The sequence below is a fragment of the Rhyacophila brunnea genome, unplaced genomic scaffold (genome assembly GCF_057557595.1).
Source record: "Rhyacophila brunnea isolate RB1 unplaced genomic scaffold, BYU_Rbru_1.0 scaffold_17, whole genome shotgun sequence".
NCBI classification, from domain to species: domain Eukaryota; kingdom Metazoa; phylum Arthropoda; class Insecta; order Trichoptera; family Rhyacophilidae; genus Rhyacophila; species Rhyacophila brunnea.
In genome coordinates, this window is record NW_028232827.1 from 14,697,455 (window position 1) to 14,712,487 (window position 15,033).

Here is a 15,033-nt window from a genome sequence, read left to right on the forward strand (position 1 = left end):
TCAAGGACTGCATTGTCTCCAAGCGGCAATTTGCATGTATTATGTAAGTACCTACCTATTTTAACGTATATTTTTCTTCAGTATGTATTTTGGAACAAACACAATATTAACCTTATCAGTTTGTTTAACTGTAGGTACATGAGATTGCAATAATTATTAAACAGATTACCTAACTGTAAACTTTAACCACTTAACAACACTTCATTGTGTGATTTCACAACTGTTTTTTTAATATATACGCATTCGTTATAAGTTCACTATAGCTATAAGAAAATCATTTTTCACAACAAAAAACTCACTGTGCTTTGATATTTAAAACTGACCACTGCTAGAGATTTTGATTATTCTCCACTAAAAATGTGCGTAGAACACTGACTTTACATTTCGATCGAAATTTTCTGACCACATCCGTTTAATAACATAAAACAAGCTATTACTTGTCTTCTTGGGGAAAGATTAAGTCCCAAAGAATAATAATTGTATAATAAAAGTTGAGTCACTGCCGACTTGTTACAGCCTAGTAATTGCTTGAACCAGTTCAATGAAAATCAGTACGTATTAATTAAATTCACAGCGGACAAAGCGATCTTAAATATGTAGGGTAAATGCACTGGTATCCGGACAGTTAACTATTTTCTCACCTTATTTTCGATTATCTTTTCCATTTTTAGAAGAAAACAAAATATGTTATGATTTATAAATGTTTACATATATATTCTTTTGGTTTATAAATATTTTAAAAATCTATATTTAGATAAATTACTATCATATTTCTCATGTTAAGAAAAATGGTTGGTTTTTTTAGTCTCCGGACACACAATCTTAGTTTCCGGACGTACTATTTTTAGTGGTCGGACAGATTATTTCGTATAGAAAATAAGACAAGTTTTGGTGTTAAAAAAATATTTTTTCACGTTTAAACAATTTTAGTTAATACAATGATGCAATAAAAGCAGAAATAGTTCACAATGAGCACTCAAGCAACTGCTAACTTGAAAAAAAAACATATTTTCATTTATTCAATGTGTTTCTTTCATATAGTTCTGTCGAAGTAATTTTGAGTGCAAATTGAGCAAAGCAAAATGAAATAAAAAACTGAACTTCATAAATCAAATGGTTAAACTAATAAACATCTCAAGTGAGTTGACCAAATTTTGACATTAATTTTTATTACATCCAAAAAATCTCAAACTGTGTAACTTTTGTTTGTGTTCTATAATATGCAAAGCAGGCTTACAAAAAAAACATACTTGAGAACTGCTGGCAACTAAATTATTGCCATTGATAATTTTAAAAAGGTTCAACACTTCAGTCACCATAATTATATTTCCAAACACACTAAAATAAATTTCAATACTAATCCTAATCCCTTCTCTGACGAAAAATAAATGTTTTCTAGTGCTATTTTCAATCATAAATATAAAAGAGAACTAAGTGTAAAAAATCCATGCTTGAATCAAGCACTCTTCAGTAGTTTTACAGAGAAAAAAATGCTTCAATGCTATACCCCCAACCCAATAGCCTGGATATGTGACTTAATGTCTAAACACCTACAAACCCGGAACCGGGGTTCAACGTAATACGGGTGTCTGAGTGATTATACGGGTGATAAACATATTAATTTAGGTCTAAGTTTAAACAAAAATTACATACAAAATCTTTTAGTGATGCTTCACTATAAGATAACATAGACATTGTCGTGCATTTACGGTGAAACCAACGAACACATCCATCACAGCCAATGTTCTTTAATAATAAACCATCCTCAACATCACTTTCTAATTCATCAGAACATTTTGGCAAATCGCCTTTTTCACTTTCCTTTTTTTTATTTGTCTTCTCTTTTCTAAGGAAGACCTTTCATCTTTTATGAATTGCTGTACTTTTGTCATCCTTCACTTTATGATCTTCTTCCACGCTTCCGAAGAAATGGCGCTTGGTGCTTTGACAGTGTCTTATTATTCTATTTTTACTCCCAAATTGAGTAGGTTTGGGGTAAAAAAGATGAGATTTTAATGTTAAATTGCTCACACTTGATGAACTGGTGCTTGTATTTGACGTACTCGTACCAGCTATTGGAGACAATTGTGTAAATACATAATAATTAATTAGAAAATAGCTTTGTCCGGTCATTCAATATTGAATTTTAGTCGCCGGACAGCAGGATCAAAATTATAAAATCGTGTCCGAAAACTAAAAATATTTACAATTCTATGTTTGTCCTTTTCTAACTTGTATGAAACCAAGCAAGCCTCGATGTGATACTGTACACACACAAATACTCAATGTCTCTTATAAATTCAGTGCCCGGACACTGCGTCCGACAACTAAAAAAAGATAAAATTTTGCACTTTAGTTGCCGGACACCAAATATTTAACTAAATTTAACAAAATACATTATTTTTATCATTGAATAATATACAAGAATATATTACTGAATAATATGAAACATCTTTGAAGCGAATAAATGAAATAATCATAGTTTTAACGTACTTTTTGTATCCTTCGTTCACTAATTATTTTTTAAGAAATCGAATATTTTTTTTTGTTGAGTCAGCATGTGCACCACTACTAATGTAATACTATAGAATGAATTCATTTGTGCGTGACAAATATAATTTTATTGGTCAAGGAACAATACAGGCACAATATGTGAGTCATCCTTCATATGAAACTCTCATACTTTGCTTATTTTCGTTATATTTGTACAAAACTGTCCGTATACTGAAGCTGTCCGGGGACTAATGCAGTTACCCTATACAAAGTACCTCGGCCAGAATTGCCAGGCTTACGTGGATTATGAACTTAACATTAATATTTACTGAAGGTAATATTAACCTAGAAGATAGTCCCTTGATCTTATCCTTCATATACACAAAGAAAATTGGTTTAAACCAATATACCTACCATACCTTTACTGTTTCCGTAAATATTTGAACTGGAAAATCTTTTTCACGTTTGTATGTCCCACAGTATTATAAGTGTTTCCAATACTAGGTCAATGAATCTAGATAAGAACAGAAGAACCTTTATCTATATTATGTATACTACAGTCTAGTGGTTCCGAAACATTCTGGAACCACGACCTTTTTTATGACGAGAAACTCGTGTTGTCACGAAAGTATGAAAGGTAACATCACCGTTAACGGATTCATTTATTACTATTAATTAGCTGATAATACTCAAAAAGTAGCAAGGGGAATATTCGAAATATGCCCATGTTTTCAAAACACTCATCATCATCTAATAGAATTTTCCAATAATCGCTGTTTTTCAATTCTAAATAATTTTGGCTACCCACCACATAATTTCATTTCGCGACTCATGTTGGAAAATACTACTATAATACTAAGTAAATTACATACTGTGTACCTACCTATAAATTGTTAATTGTGAACACTTCTGACATTGTTTAAAAATCATCATGCGCAGTTTGAAACGCGACGGATTTGGCCACCCAATTACTCTAATCGACTGGATACTTAAAATCTGTTAAGTGGAAAATCATGCACGATTTTTCATTTTTACTTTTACGTGCCTCATATATTTGCCTGCCACTTCAGCTATTGCAGTGTACGTCTTGTTGTAACGAATTACACAAAAAAACTTGGCTTGCACAATGTAAATTCATTTATCTTTCTGTCTTAATATTGTGAAAATCTATCTAGGTATAATAGTTTACAAATTAGCCGACAGAATCTGCAAATAACTAGCAATATTTTGGATTGACAAACACAGTACCTACTGCCTGTCATAAAAAGTTCTTGTCACTACCCACATATTTGATAGAATGATTTTCATACTAAAATTGTACAGCCATTTAGCATTTTTAAACATGTCAAAATAAGACATTTTCTATGATTTCAATTAAAACTTCCAACTTAGTTATTGTCTAATACTACTTTTCATTATTAAATTATCTACGTTGACTTCAATTTGTCGGTTTGTGGATAAGTAGGTTATATTTTTTTAATACATAATATTAACAATAATAATATATTAATTAACATCTTCAATCCTAATTATTACTGCAAACTTGTCTCAATTTTCCATTACAAATTTCCACCCTCTCTACTCAATTATTATTTTGGTCCTATCTCACATTACATAGCTCTCATTCTACCCAACCTCGCAGCATTACCAATAATTACAATATCAAGTACCTGTCTACACCTGATCACCATGATGGTGAATACCGAGTGATAGATACATTGTATTAAATATGATGAAGTAAACGGTTAATAATTAAATTGACTTGCCCAATATTCAATACTGAAACGTCCGCAGTTTTTCCTGGTCCCAATTGCCCCGCGAAAAATCATAATAAAATAATAACATGAACAAACAAAAATATTTTTAATAAATAAATCAATATGCGGGGAAATCCCAAATATCTACAAGAAAAATCCTGTTCAGAACAAATTATGACAAGCAAAAATTACATCGATGACGGCAATCGCGATAAGAATAACATCCTATTCATTTTATTTATCTTGTTTTTACAACATTTTTATCAATCGGCAAATACCCATCCTCCCCTCCAATCTCATATTGATTTTCACAAATCAGACATGTCTTGGCATTCTTTTTTCTATTTCGAATATTATCATCCGTCAGATAATTCGTTACATTACACTCATTACAGGTTCAATAACTCAAGAATCAGAAATCAAGCTTTTCAATCCTTTCATCTTACTTCAATTATTCCAGTTAGGTCTTTTTATTTATAGTTAGGTATTTTTTTACTATTGTCTTTAAATTATTATCTTATATAGTGGGGCGAAAATTAGCAGTTAAATTTAAACATACTTAGTATGAAAAAAGTTTTATCATTATGATGTCCTACCTTTTCTCGGCGTATAAATAAACATCTAACTATCACATAAAATATACGTGTACGTACATTACAACCAGTACCACGAATTACTTTATTCTAAAGTTTAAAATACAACAATATTTCATTTTATAAGATATGCGTGCAAACTGGACTTTTTCAACTAGAGAAATAATGGAAATTGAAATACCTAACGGGTGTGGAGAACAGAAGAATATGCTTGTCGTTCGTTCCGAAAGCTACTGACGGTTTATGCACTGACGCGGATTCAATATTGGTGTATTTGAAGGTTTCAACACACTATTGCACGCCTATAATGTGCGGTTCATTTTCGTACGACACTCACACATTCAGAACCCTGCGTCAAAATGTAGTGTATTGGGGAATAGCCTATCGGAATTATATTTTATTAACCTGTTCTGTGTTATCAACCAATACGTGCAATATTTAATGTAATATTCACACAAAGATTATTTTGAAAAATATATTTCAAAAAACATTTCGTATTTTTTTAAATAAATAATTACAAAAAATTGCGATGTTTAAAATGATTCATCAGTGATCATATTCAATAATTATTAATGCTAAAAGCAGCGGAGAAAATAATATATTTGTAATTAAGTATATTTTTTCTACTAGACTAAAATTATACCGAGACATACGACAAAATATCGATTCTGATCGAAAATACATATTCGAAATGCCAGTCTGGCCATTTGGGACATGTAACAGGGCATTTAGCATAATGGTTCCTGGCGTTCGGGAATCGATTGAACGACAATTAGCTAGTGAGTGCCAACTGATTTTGAGACATTGCCATCAACACGTGCGTTTCAGTTGAAAACCAAGACTACTTCTAAGAAGCTAATTGACTACATATTTAACGAAATGGAAGCTGGAGATATTAAAGCTTTGGAAGTTTTAGGTAGGTACATTACAACCGGCATAATATTATTTACTAGAGAGGGTTACATAGTTCTTTCAATACCAAAGGTACGCAAGAAAGCCAAACTACTATCTAGGTACTTGGGGGTAAAGTACATAACTAATATGAATACTGATCACTCGAAAAGAAAAGTAATACAAACATTTTCACACATCTTAACATTCTCAGCGTTAGCGAGAATTCAGAAGAGGTCATCAACTTCTCTGGACAATACCAGACCTCGTCCAAAAATCTCGGATATTTCTGTATATTCTACCGGGAAAAGAAAACAGTAGAGATGTGTCATCCCGGGGCGAGAGAAGTAAAGTATTGCATGGAAAAGTGGACCAAGAACCAACAAGGTGGAGTGTCCGGCGTTCATTTATTTATCGGTATCCAAAATACATTTCGCGTCGAGAGATTCCAGCGGCGCGATCCGATGACGCGACGCGCAATTTTATTTCATCCATAGACTTCTTTTTTATTTTATCATGTCCAATTTTGTGCTTTTTGACAAATGACGATAAAACGTCTTAATCCACAATGGCACCTTTCATAACAATATTTTTTAAACCCTAAACTCTGTGTGAATCCGAAATTCCGTTTATTTTTTCGTTTCCATAAAATATGTTTTTCAGCTCCAACGCAAGTACTTACTTGCCGACACTAGTGTTTCCCAAAGTGTGGTACGCGTACCCCCTGGGGTACGGGAAGAGTTTGGTAGGGGTACGCGCTGCACCGGGCTTTGGCTGCGCCTGGTGCAACAAGCATTAATACGACATCAATACGGCCCTCCTCCCACGGCGCAACTGAAATCTGACAGAACTGGTTTGTGAAGGAACTCATAAACTGGCCAATGTGATGCTTCGCACACGACGCTACTGAAACCACTTGAAATAATAATCACATAACCTCAAACTGTCAAACTGAACCATCAGCTGTTTTGTACAAAAGCCGACAACACGCACGCTGCTGCGTTTATTCTAATAGAATTAGGTTATTTCAATTTTGCTTATCTTGTACTTTTTACGTTTTGGGTTGTTAATGATTTTTATAGCATGACACATGTTCGCAGTGCGGCCAATTTTGGTAAGAAAATATGATTTTTCACCGAATCTAATGATGCTGGAACCACTGTTTTACGGTGACTGGAAACTTCAGAGACCGCGCGACTAGCAAGTCGCGTCTCTTCGCGACCGTTTTGAAGCTGAGAGATTCCAGTCTCGCCGTCAGCGAGCCGCCATTGAAATACATTAGCTAGATACTGGCTGGAATTTTAGTTTCAGATCCATCGGACTTCAATTGCGCCGTGGGAGGATGGCCTACAACATCCATGCTAGAAGGTTTATCGCATGCGGTAGAAGAGTAATTGTTGGAATTAGCCTAAGACGGATTCTTAAAAAGTAAATATAAGGAACGTACTTTTAACATTATTCTGGTTGTAAATGCAACATGTGTATCCAGTTTTAACAGAGAAAGTTCTGTAATACATCTTGCCTTTTCCAACTTCATATCTACGTAAAGTTGCTTTTTCAGGAACAGGCTTTTGGCTGTGGAACCGCATCTCAGATTAAAATTAACAACCAGAGAACCAAATTATGATGATCTGTCTCAACCTAAACAATTTCATTCTTCTCACTGATTATAATGAATGTTATTTATAATATAACTTTTATTTATTTATATTTTATTATACTTAAATGAATTTTATTTTTCGTTTATTATTATTTTGTTTATATAAGTAGGTACCTACTAAAAAACAAAAAAAAATATATTTTGATTGTTAATAAAGTATATGCATTTTTTTTGACGAGGGGTACTCAGTGTTACGAAAATTATAGAAGGGGCACAAGATGTCGAAAGTTTGGGAAACACTGGGCCCTACGTGAATAAAGATCAACTCCTACCTACTTCAGATACATTTATTAGGTAGTTTATCAAATAAAATCCGTAATGACGACATTCGAAATACACCACGCCTCTGCATATTATAAAATCTTATAATAAAGTAATAAATTCCATGAGTGGCGTCGCGATGCACTGAAAATAATATAATATGAATCGGCCAAGGTTGGCTGGCGCCACGAGGGGACAGGACACTTGGAAGGTCCACCGAATGTAAATCATTAATAAGTAATGAATTTGACAAAATATCTCAGCGATTTTATACATCTGCGGTCGGTCGGTTATTCGTGGATTTATAATAATTATAAAATCAGGCGCCGATCATCAAAATAGCGTGCATATAGATAGGTATATATTATATAATAAATTGATTAGTAATATGTATTTATCAAAATAAATACGCCACGAAAGTCATAAATTCGTATATAAATTATTCCGTGGTCCTATCAAAATTGCTCAAGCATGTTCCAGTTTGTCATAAGTACTAATTATGTATGTCAATGGTTGTTCTTCTTCTCTTTTTAGAGTTCATATGAAAATTAATAGATCAGGAGTCGTGTTTTGCTTCAATTTTACTTTTTTTTACTATCTGCAGGTATTTCAGGTGTTTTAGAGCCCGGGGCAGTAACCAAAAGTGCTCCCTTTATGCTGGGAGAGAAAATCAGAGAGTTCTTCATATACTGATGAAGACTAATGAAAAACAGCGAATTTTCGACATACTACAATAATATATGGCTATTTTTTGTTAAATAAACTTCGATGACTTCTGCGCCGCAGACGATTTTTTTATATCAATAAAATATTATTTTTTTATAACTTAGGTTGATAACTTCACTATTTCCGATTTCTACTCTTAAAATTTCCCGCGATATGAGAACATTGCACTGCACTAGAATTTCATTAGGATTATAATAGCATGGAGAGGGTGGAATCCTCGGAATAGATTAGGTGACATATACTTTCTTTTGTACTCGCTGTGCAACTATAAACATGGTATCGTTGAACAACGCTTCCGAATATGTATCAATTCTAACTGATTCTCAACAAATGAAAATTGACAATTGTTATTTTTTGCAATGTGCCCAGGATAGCCGGTTCTTGCTACGCTACTGGAAACATCTTAACAAAAAAAGAAATTAAGAGTAAAGTTTTGAATTTCTTTATCTCTATTCGGCCGTGAAATTTTTATTTCAGTAGCCAGATATAAATATTTTCAAAAGTACCAGCTGTCACCGCGGTTGTTCAACTGAAAACTTATAAATTAATCATGATTAATGAATGCTTCAGTTATAAATAAATAGAATGCCGCGAGCCAAATGGAGAAGTAGATGTCAGTCGTCATTGTGACAGTAGTGTACCACTAAGACACGAGATTTGTATGAAAAATGTATACGAAATCGATAAAATAAATAGCCGAGATGGCGTGTCAATGTCGAGCTCCGAAAAAGACGTGGATAAATGTTTCGCTGCGACTTTTATCCGATGTCTACGAGACATTTTATTAAATTGTGTTATGGTAAATTATATTTTCTTTCGCGTTTTCGTGACTGTCATTTCGGGATTCGAATGAAATGTTAGTTTAAAAGTCAATTAGATTTCATTTTTTATGTGAATTAAATGATAGAGATATCAGTACAATACCAAATATTGTTTTAAATCAAACAGTGTAATTAATATTCAAAAGTCAATACCTACACACGACTTTATAGTCATTATGGAGTATAATACATAAAACAAAAATCTTAAAAGCCTGTGTATTGTTCATTGAATAAAAAATAATTTCTTTTATTTTATTTTTTTTATTCTGTTAACTGTCAATTCATGGTGGAACTGCATTGTATTGTTGTTTTTATTTAATAAAACGCAATATTTATGTAGTACTTATTCCACTTTTAATCAAGAGATTAGGACCGGTTTCGTCCGCCTCAGAGGGACATTTTCAACTGAATACATTTTTTTAAAACAATATTTATCAAACAAAATCCAAAGCGATAGAAATAATATAACAATAGGTACATAAATAATTATCCGTCCATTTATTTTCCTATTATCTTATCCTATTATTTTATCATCCGGAATTAGAGGCGGACGAAACCGGCCCTAATCTCTTGATTAAAAGTGGAATAAGTACTACATAAAAATTGCGTTTTATTAAATAAAAACAACGAATAAAAAATAGTTTCTTTAATGATGTTTTGTCAATTCTCGGTTTAAAAAGACATTGTGTTAAATAAAATAAAACACAATAATATGTAGAACTTATTTTACTTAGTTTAATAATAATCAGGACCGGCTTCGTCCACTTCAATGGGAGATTGTCAGTCATGCCCCCCCACATCCTGAAGCGGATCCCCAGGCTAGGATATTTGTCAGTGTAAACGCTCTACAGTAGAGTTTTCCAAATAGTGTATACGGTAAAATTAAGATGTATTTTTAACGGTTTTTCGTATTGTTAATACATCCATTTGAATTATGGAGTTGTCAAGTACCTATAAACATACAATTAAAATGTGCATCGCACAACCACATATTTAAAAATAGTAACACTATTGAAGTAAAATAACCCGCAGGCGACTTTTTTCTACTATTAAAGAAAATTTGTGATGTGTGTTTATCTCACTTATCTGGTCGACTCGCACGTCGGCTCCCCATACGAACGCCCTGTCGTCCCCCTCTTGTGGGGGCTATGTTTTCAATTTACTGTCAACCCCATGCTCGATCCCAAGAGGATCATAATAGCCCCCCAAATAGTGAAGGTTAAACTAACAGATTTTTTGTTTTTACGAGAAACGGATGTTAGCCACTTGCTCAATCTATTAGGTCCAAACACAACGTAAAAAACAACATCACCATAACAATATGATATATAAATATACATACAAATAGCTTTAATATCCCATATTATATATCATTTCACAACGTCCCATTAAAGCGGACGAAATCCGTACTGATTAATATTAAACTACTACATACTATTATTATTGTGTTTTATTTTATTTTATATATTTATTTAAATTAGGCGGGAGAAATTGTATTAGATTCTATGACTCAATATTAGTACTTACCCATCGCTAATACATTGATTAATTTACAGTATTAGAAGAATTTTATATAACGCCCTAGAATCCGTAGATGCATGGGTACTGTTAGGAAAGTCTCGGATTGCAATGGCTGTGGGATGAAATCCTATGCGGTTTCTACAAATATTTATCTATTTTTTTTTCAATATATACCTATGTATTTGAGGTGTTACGAATTATGAACATCGTGTCAATAAGAAACTGGTCAAACAAAACTGAATATAGACAGCCTAGGTAAAATCCCCGTGTGGAGATGACATTGACATTATTAGCGTTAACAAAAATGATTGAATGTGAAGGATACATTCGTAGAACTGGAAAGAAATGCAGAAACATTAATTTACGTTGGTATTAAGAATAATATTAATTACATAATGGTCTCAAAAGATACTAAAATATGATATGAAATAATTGGTGAATGAGCAGTAACAACAACTTCATATTATGATTTTTTTTTTTCATGTTAAAACCGATCGTTTCGTAATATCTGTTCTCACATTTTCACTGATAATGCCAGCCAATGTTATATAGTGATAGGTATGGGTTTACGTAGGGTGTTGATTTACACTTTTCCACTCATTAAAAACACTGATTCAGGGACATTAAGTATTTATTACGTCAGTATATTTCGCTTGACAAGTAGTAACAATTAATTATTAGCAACATTATTTTGTAAACGCACGCTTTGGCGCGAAAAGGTGGCAAGTTGCACTTTAAGAGGCGACGTTCGAAGCTCGGGGTAGGTTAACGACTGCCCGTACAGTACCTACTCTCGATCCTTTTCGTCCGCCCAGAAAACAGATAACGGTAACTTTCTTTTTGTTTGTTTCGCTGTGCGTGCATCCTGGTCTAGCCTTGACTCATTTACAGTTACAATAATATCATTATTATTCCCAACTCTGTCGATTGGAGGATTTTTGATGGGGGATTTAGGCATTATGATAATATAATAAATATTATTTGGTATCAATAGGTGTATATGACGTTATAGATAAACGGACAGTCATAATCATACTGTGAGTATTGGGCCGAGTGACGACAGATAACAAACAGTACATAGATTAGAAATGGTGGACAGCCTTATGGACCTTAACCCACCCAATAAAAAGCAAAAAAAAATGCGTAAAAAGACGTCGGGATATTGTTTAGCAATGTGTGTAACCGAAAACAGGACTCGATAGATAGAAAGAATGGCTAATTCACACCATTCATTGCTCGTAAAAATCTGTTAATGTAACACTCTGTAGAAACCATAGCACACAAAAATACGTGTGGGTTACCTTCTGGGTGTGGCTGTAAGAAGGTACGATTCGTGTGGATATATATGGGGTAAACATAGATATTTTCAATATTAATGGCTGTATCATAATATGCGTTGATGTTTGTCACGTAAACTAAACGCGTACCTATTCAATGTTGGTAATAATTAAGGACATTCTGGAGGCTTTGTACTTCTTGCGTTTTAAGGCATAAAACTGCATTCAAAGTCGTGGTCTATGGCGACTGGCTTTCGCATTTCTATGTTTATTATTTACTATTGTCGTTAACAATAATAATTCGTTAGTCGTTAGTTTTGCCATTTTTTTAAATAGAAATCTTAAAACCTTTTAATTGATTATGAAGAGATTTGTATTTTCAGTCGGTGCAAAATATATTTAAAGTGCAACATTGAGGAGACCTTGGTGCCATAAAAATTAATAAGATATTTAAAAAAACTGACTACAATAATTATGGACGTTTACGACAAATATGTATGTACGTAATAATAATGTTATTGTGCATATCATTTAAATTTCGCAATATGTATCAAAAATCAATCAGTTATTAAAAAAGTATGCAGAATCATTTTATACTGTGGTTATAAATATTAAAATGCTTACGATGTTAATCTGATTTGATACGCGATATCTACTGATCGGGTCAGTGCGTTTATTCATAACACAGATAAGATTTTCAGAACTATTTCGAGAAAAAGGTATAAGTGCTGTAATGTAACATAATCTTTAATAAATATGCATAAAAGGCAAATCAAACGAAGTGAAAATTCAACAAGATAAGACGCAAAGTATGAGAAGTTAGCATATATTGATATGTTCACATTGGTACGATGTTTTATATTACTCACGCAACTAACTTGACTATAAGTATACAATTATTACCACGTAGTTGCATAGATATTGTGAGTTGATATTTTATTTTTGCAATAAAATAATATTACTGGTCCATTATTGTTTGTTGATCAAAAACGACGATTTATCATACAAATGTTTGCAGTTGCAGATTGATACTAAACTTACGCTGGTCTTTTTATGTCGTCGGTGTTTTGTAAAAAGGGCGAATCAACCATTTTGGCGAAATCGAGATTTTAATGAAAATGCAATATGTACCCCACTAACTTTGTTGTGTAAAAATGGCGAATTTTTATCTCCAAAGGAAAGTACTTAAAAACGATAATCGGCTAAAATTACGAAATAAAAAGCAAATGTGACATATTAGGCCATTTAAAATATTATATAATAATACCTATTATAATGACAGTATTCTTTCTAAGCTGTATTATAAACTTGTTAGATATTTATAATCATCTACAGGTAAAAAACAAATAAATGTCAAATCCTCCTCCTGTAAAGTAGCATTTTGGTTAATTCGCCCTTTTTACAAGAGAACGACGATGTATACCTGCTCATTTAACTTATTATCTGCATGATAACTTGATACCATTGACAACAGACACTTTTTAAATACTATATTTTTCATCTCGCAGTACTTATATGACCAATTAATTCTAAGAAAAATTGACAAATGAACTCACGTGAAGACACTTAAATGATTGAAAACAAACAGACAATAAAAAACTAATTAAGCGGTTCCAAATTGAAGTTATACGCCCATTAATCAAGAGCAAACATGGCTGGTTTCGTGAATCGAGAGTGAAGAGCGCGGTCGGATTTAATAATCGAACATCTCGTGTCTATGGCCACGTTGACTGCCAATCGCAGAAAAAAAACTCTTTCAGCCAAGTGGAAAAACACGCGACAGCCGCGACACGTTTCAATAAACGCGGTCAATTTGCAAACGGTCTCGTCAACTTTGCTAACTTTTGTCCGTGGCGAATCGGTCGATAATGTGCACAAGTGCCTGTCGACTGAGGACATTAGCGCGGTGCCGAATGACCATGCAATTTTTGATTACGACTTGAATTAGATAATATACTGCGCCGTGAATCAATCATGCAAAAAAGTGCATCATTTATATTAAATCATAAAAGTTACGGCTTAGAAATACATAAATTCACGGAATTAATTAATTAATTAAAGTCACACAAAGTCTGAGCGCCCATTAGACAGGAAGCTGGTGCAACTTGACGCAATGGCCAATCAACGGCCGGTCGTTGTGCTCACCACCAGACGTTATCGATGCACAGTGATCCCATCTCGCTTCCGTGCGTACCATATCTCGCATTATTACTCGCGTAGCGGTATTACCGCTTCATCCCTATGCATACACAGACAGTATACAATCCACCTCATGGCCCCACAAGGGGGAGGGGCTGACAGAGCACTAGCCTGGAGGTCCGGTGTGACGGGTCAACCAGTTAAGTGAGATAAACACACATTATAAATTTGCTCTAATAGCAAAAAAAGAATATTTAAGAACATTACAAAATATGTGGTTGTGCGATGCAATTTCATGAGGGTATCATGATATTAATTAAATAATAATTCACGTGTAGAATTGTATTTTATAATTATGTAAGTGTATTTCCAGACTAAAAAATACTATTTATCCAATATGGCGAAGGGTTGCATGTTACTTGGCTACCACAAAAATGGGTCGCGATCAGTACTTCATAATAATAATAATAGTGCCAACAGCTCAATTATTAAAGTGGATTTATTTAGAGATACAAAAAAAATGATAAAACATACAAACATTACCGGAACCCTTGAGTTCCACGGAATACCATTTGGGGAACACTACTGTAGAATATTACACTGCCTTTAACCTAAGTGTTAGGTTGGAGGGCCTACCACACATCGTGGCCTGGAGGCACGCTTTAGGATGTGGGGGCCATGATATACCTACATAGACTGCGTGCGATTATGGTCGAGGTGCACCGGCCGTGCGTCTATGAGCACGCAAGCTAACAAACAACACACAATAAAAATCCCGTACGAATTAATCCTTGCATGCGAACACATATTCCCATCAATGAAAAATGATGCATTACATTTCTTCAATATCATTCAAATTAGGGTGCAACCCATAGAGGTAGTGTGCAACACCAT

At 33.5% G+C, this 15,033-nt stretch overlaps 1 protein-coding gene across 2 annotated transcripts in view; it reads right to left on the reverse strand.

The window, feature by feature from the left end:
* The window catches only part of Ip6k (Inositol hexakisphosphate kinase), a 158,191-nt gene that overhangs the window by 60,282 nt on the left and 82,876 nt on the right, over positions 1–15,033 (reverse strand). The window contains exon 1 of one of the 2 annotated variants that reach the window (XM_085944767.1): positions 7,182–7,234. The exons of the other annotated variant lie outside the window; for it this stretch is intronic. The gene's annotated coding sequence lies outside the window, so the exon portion shown is untranslated. Of the gene's footprint in view, positions 1–7,181; positions 7,235–15,033 lie in introns of those variants that run through there. 2 annotated transcript variants of the gene reach the window in all.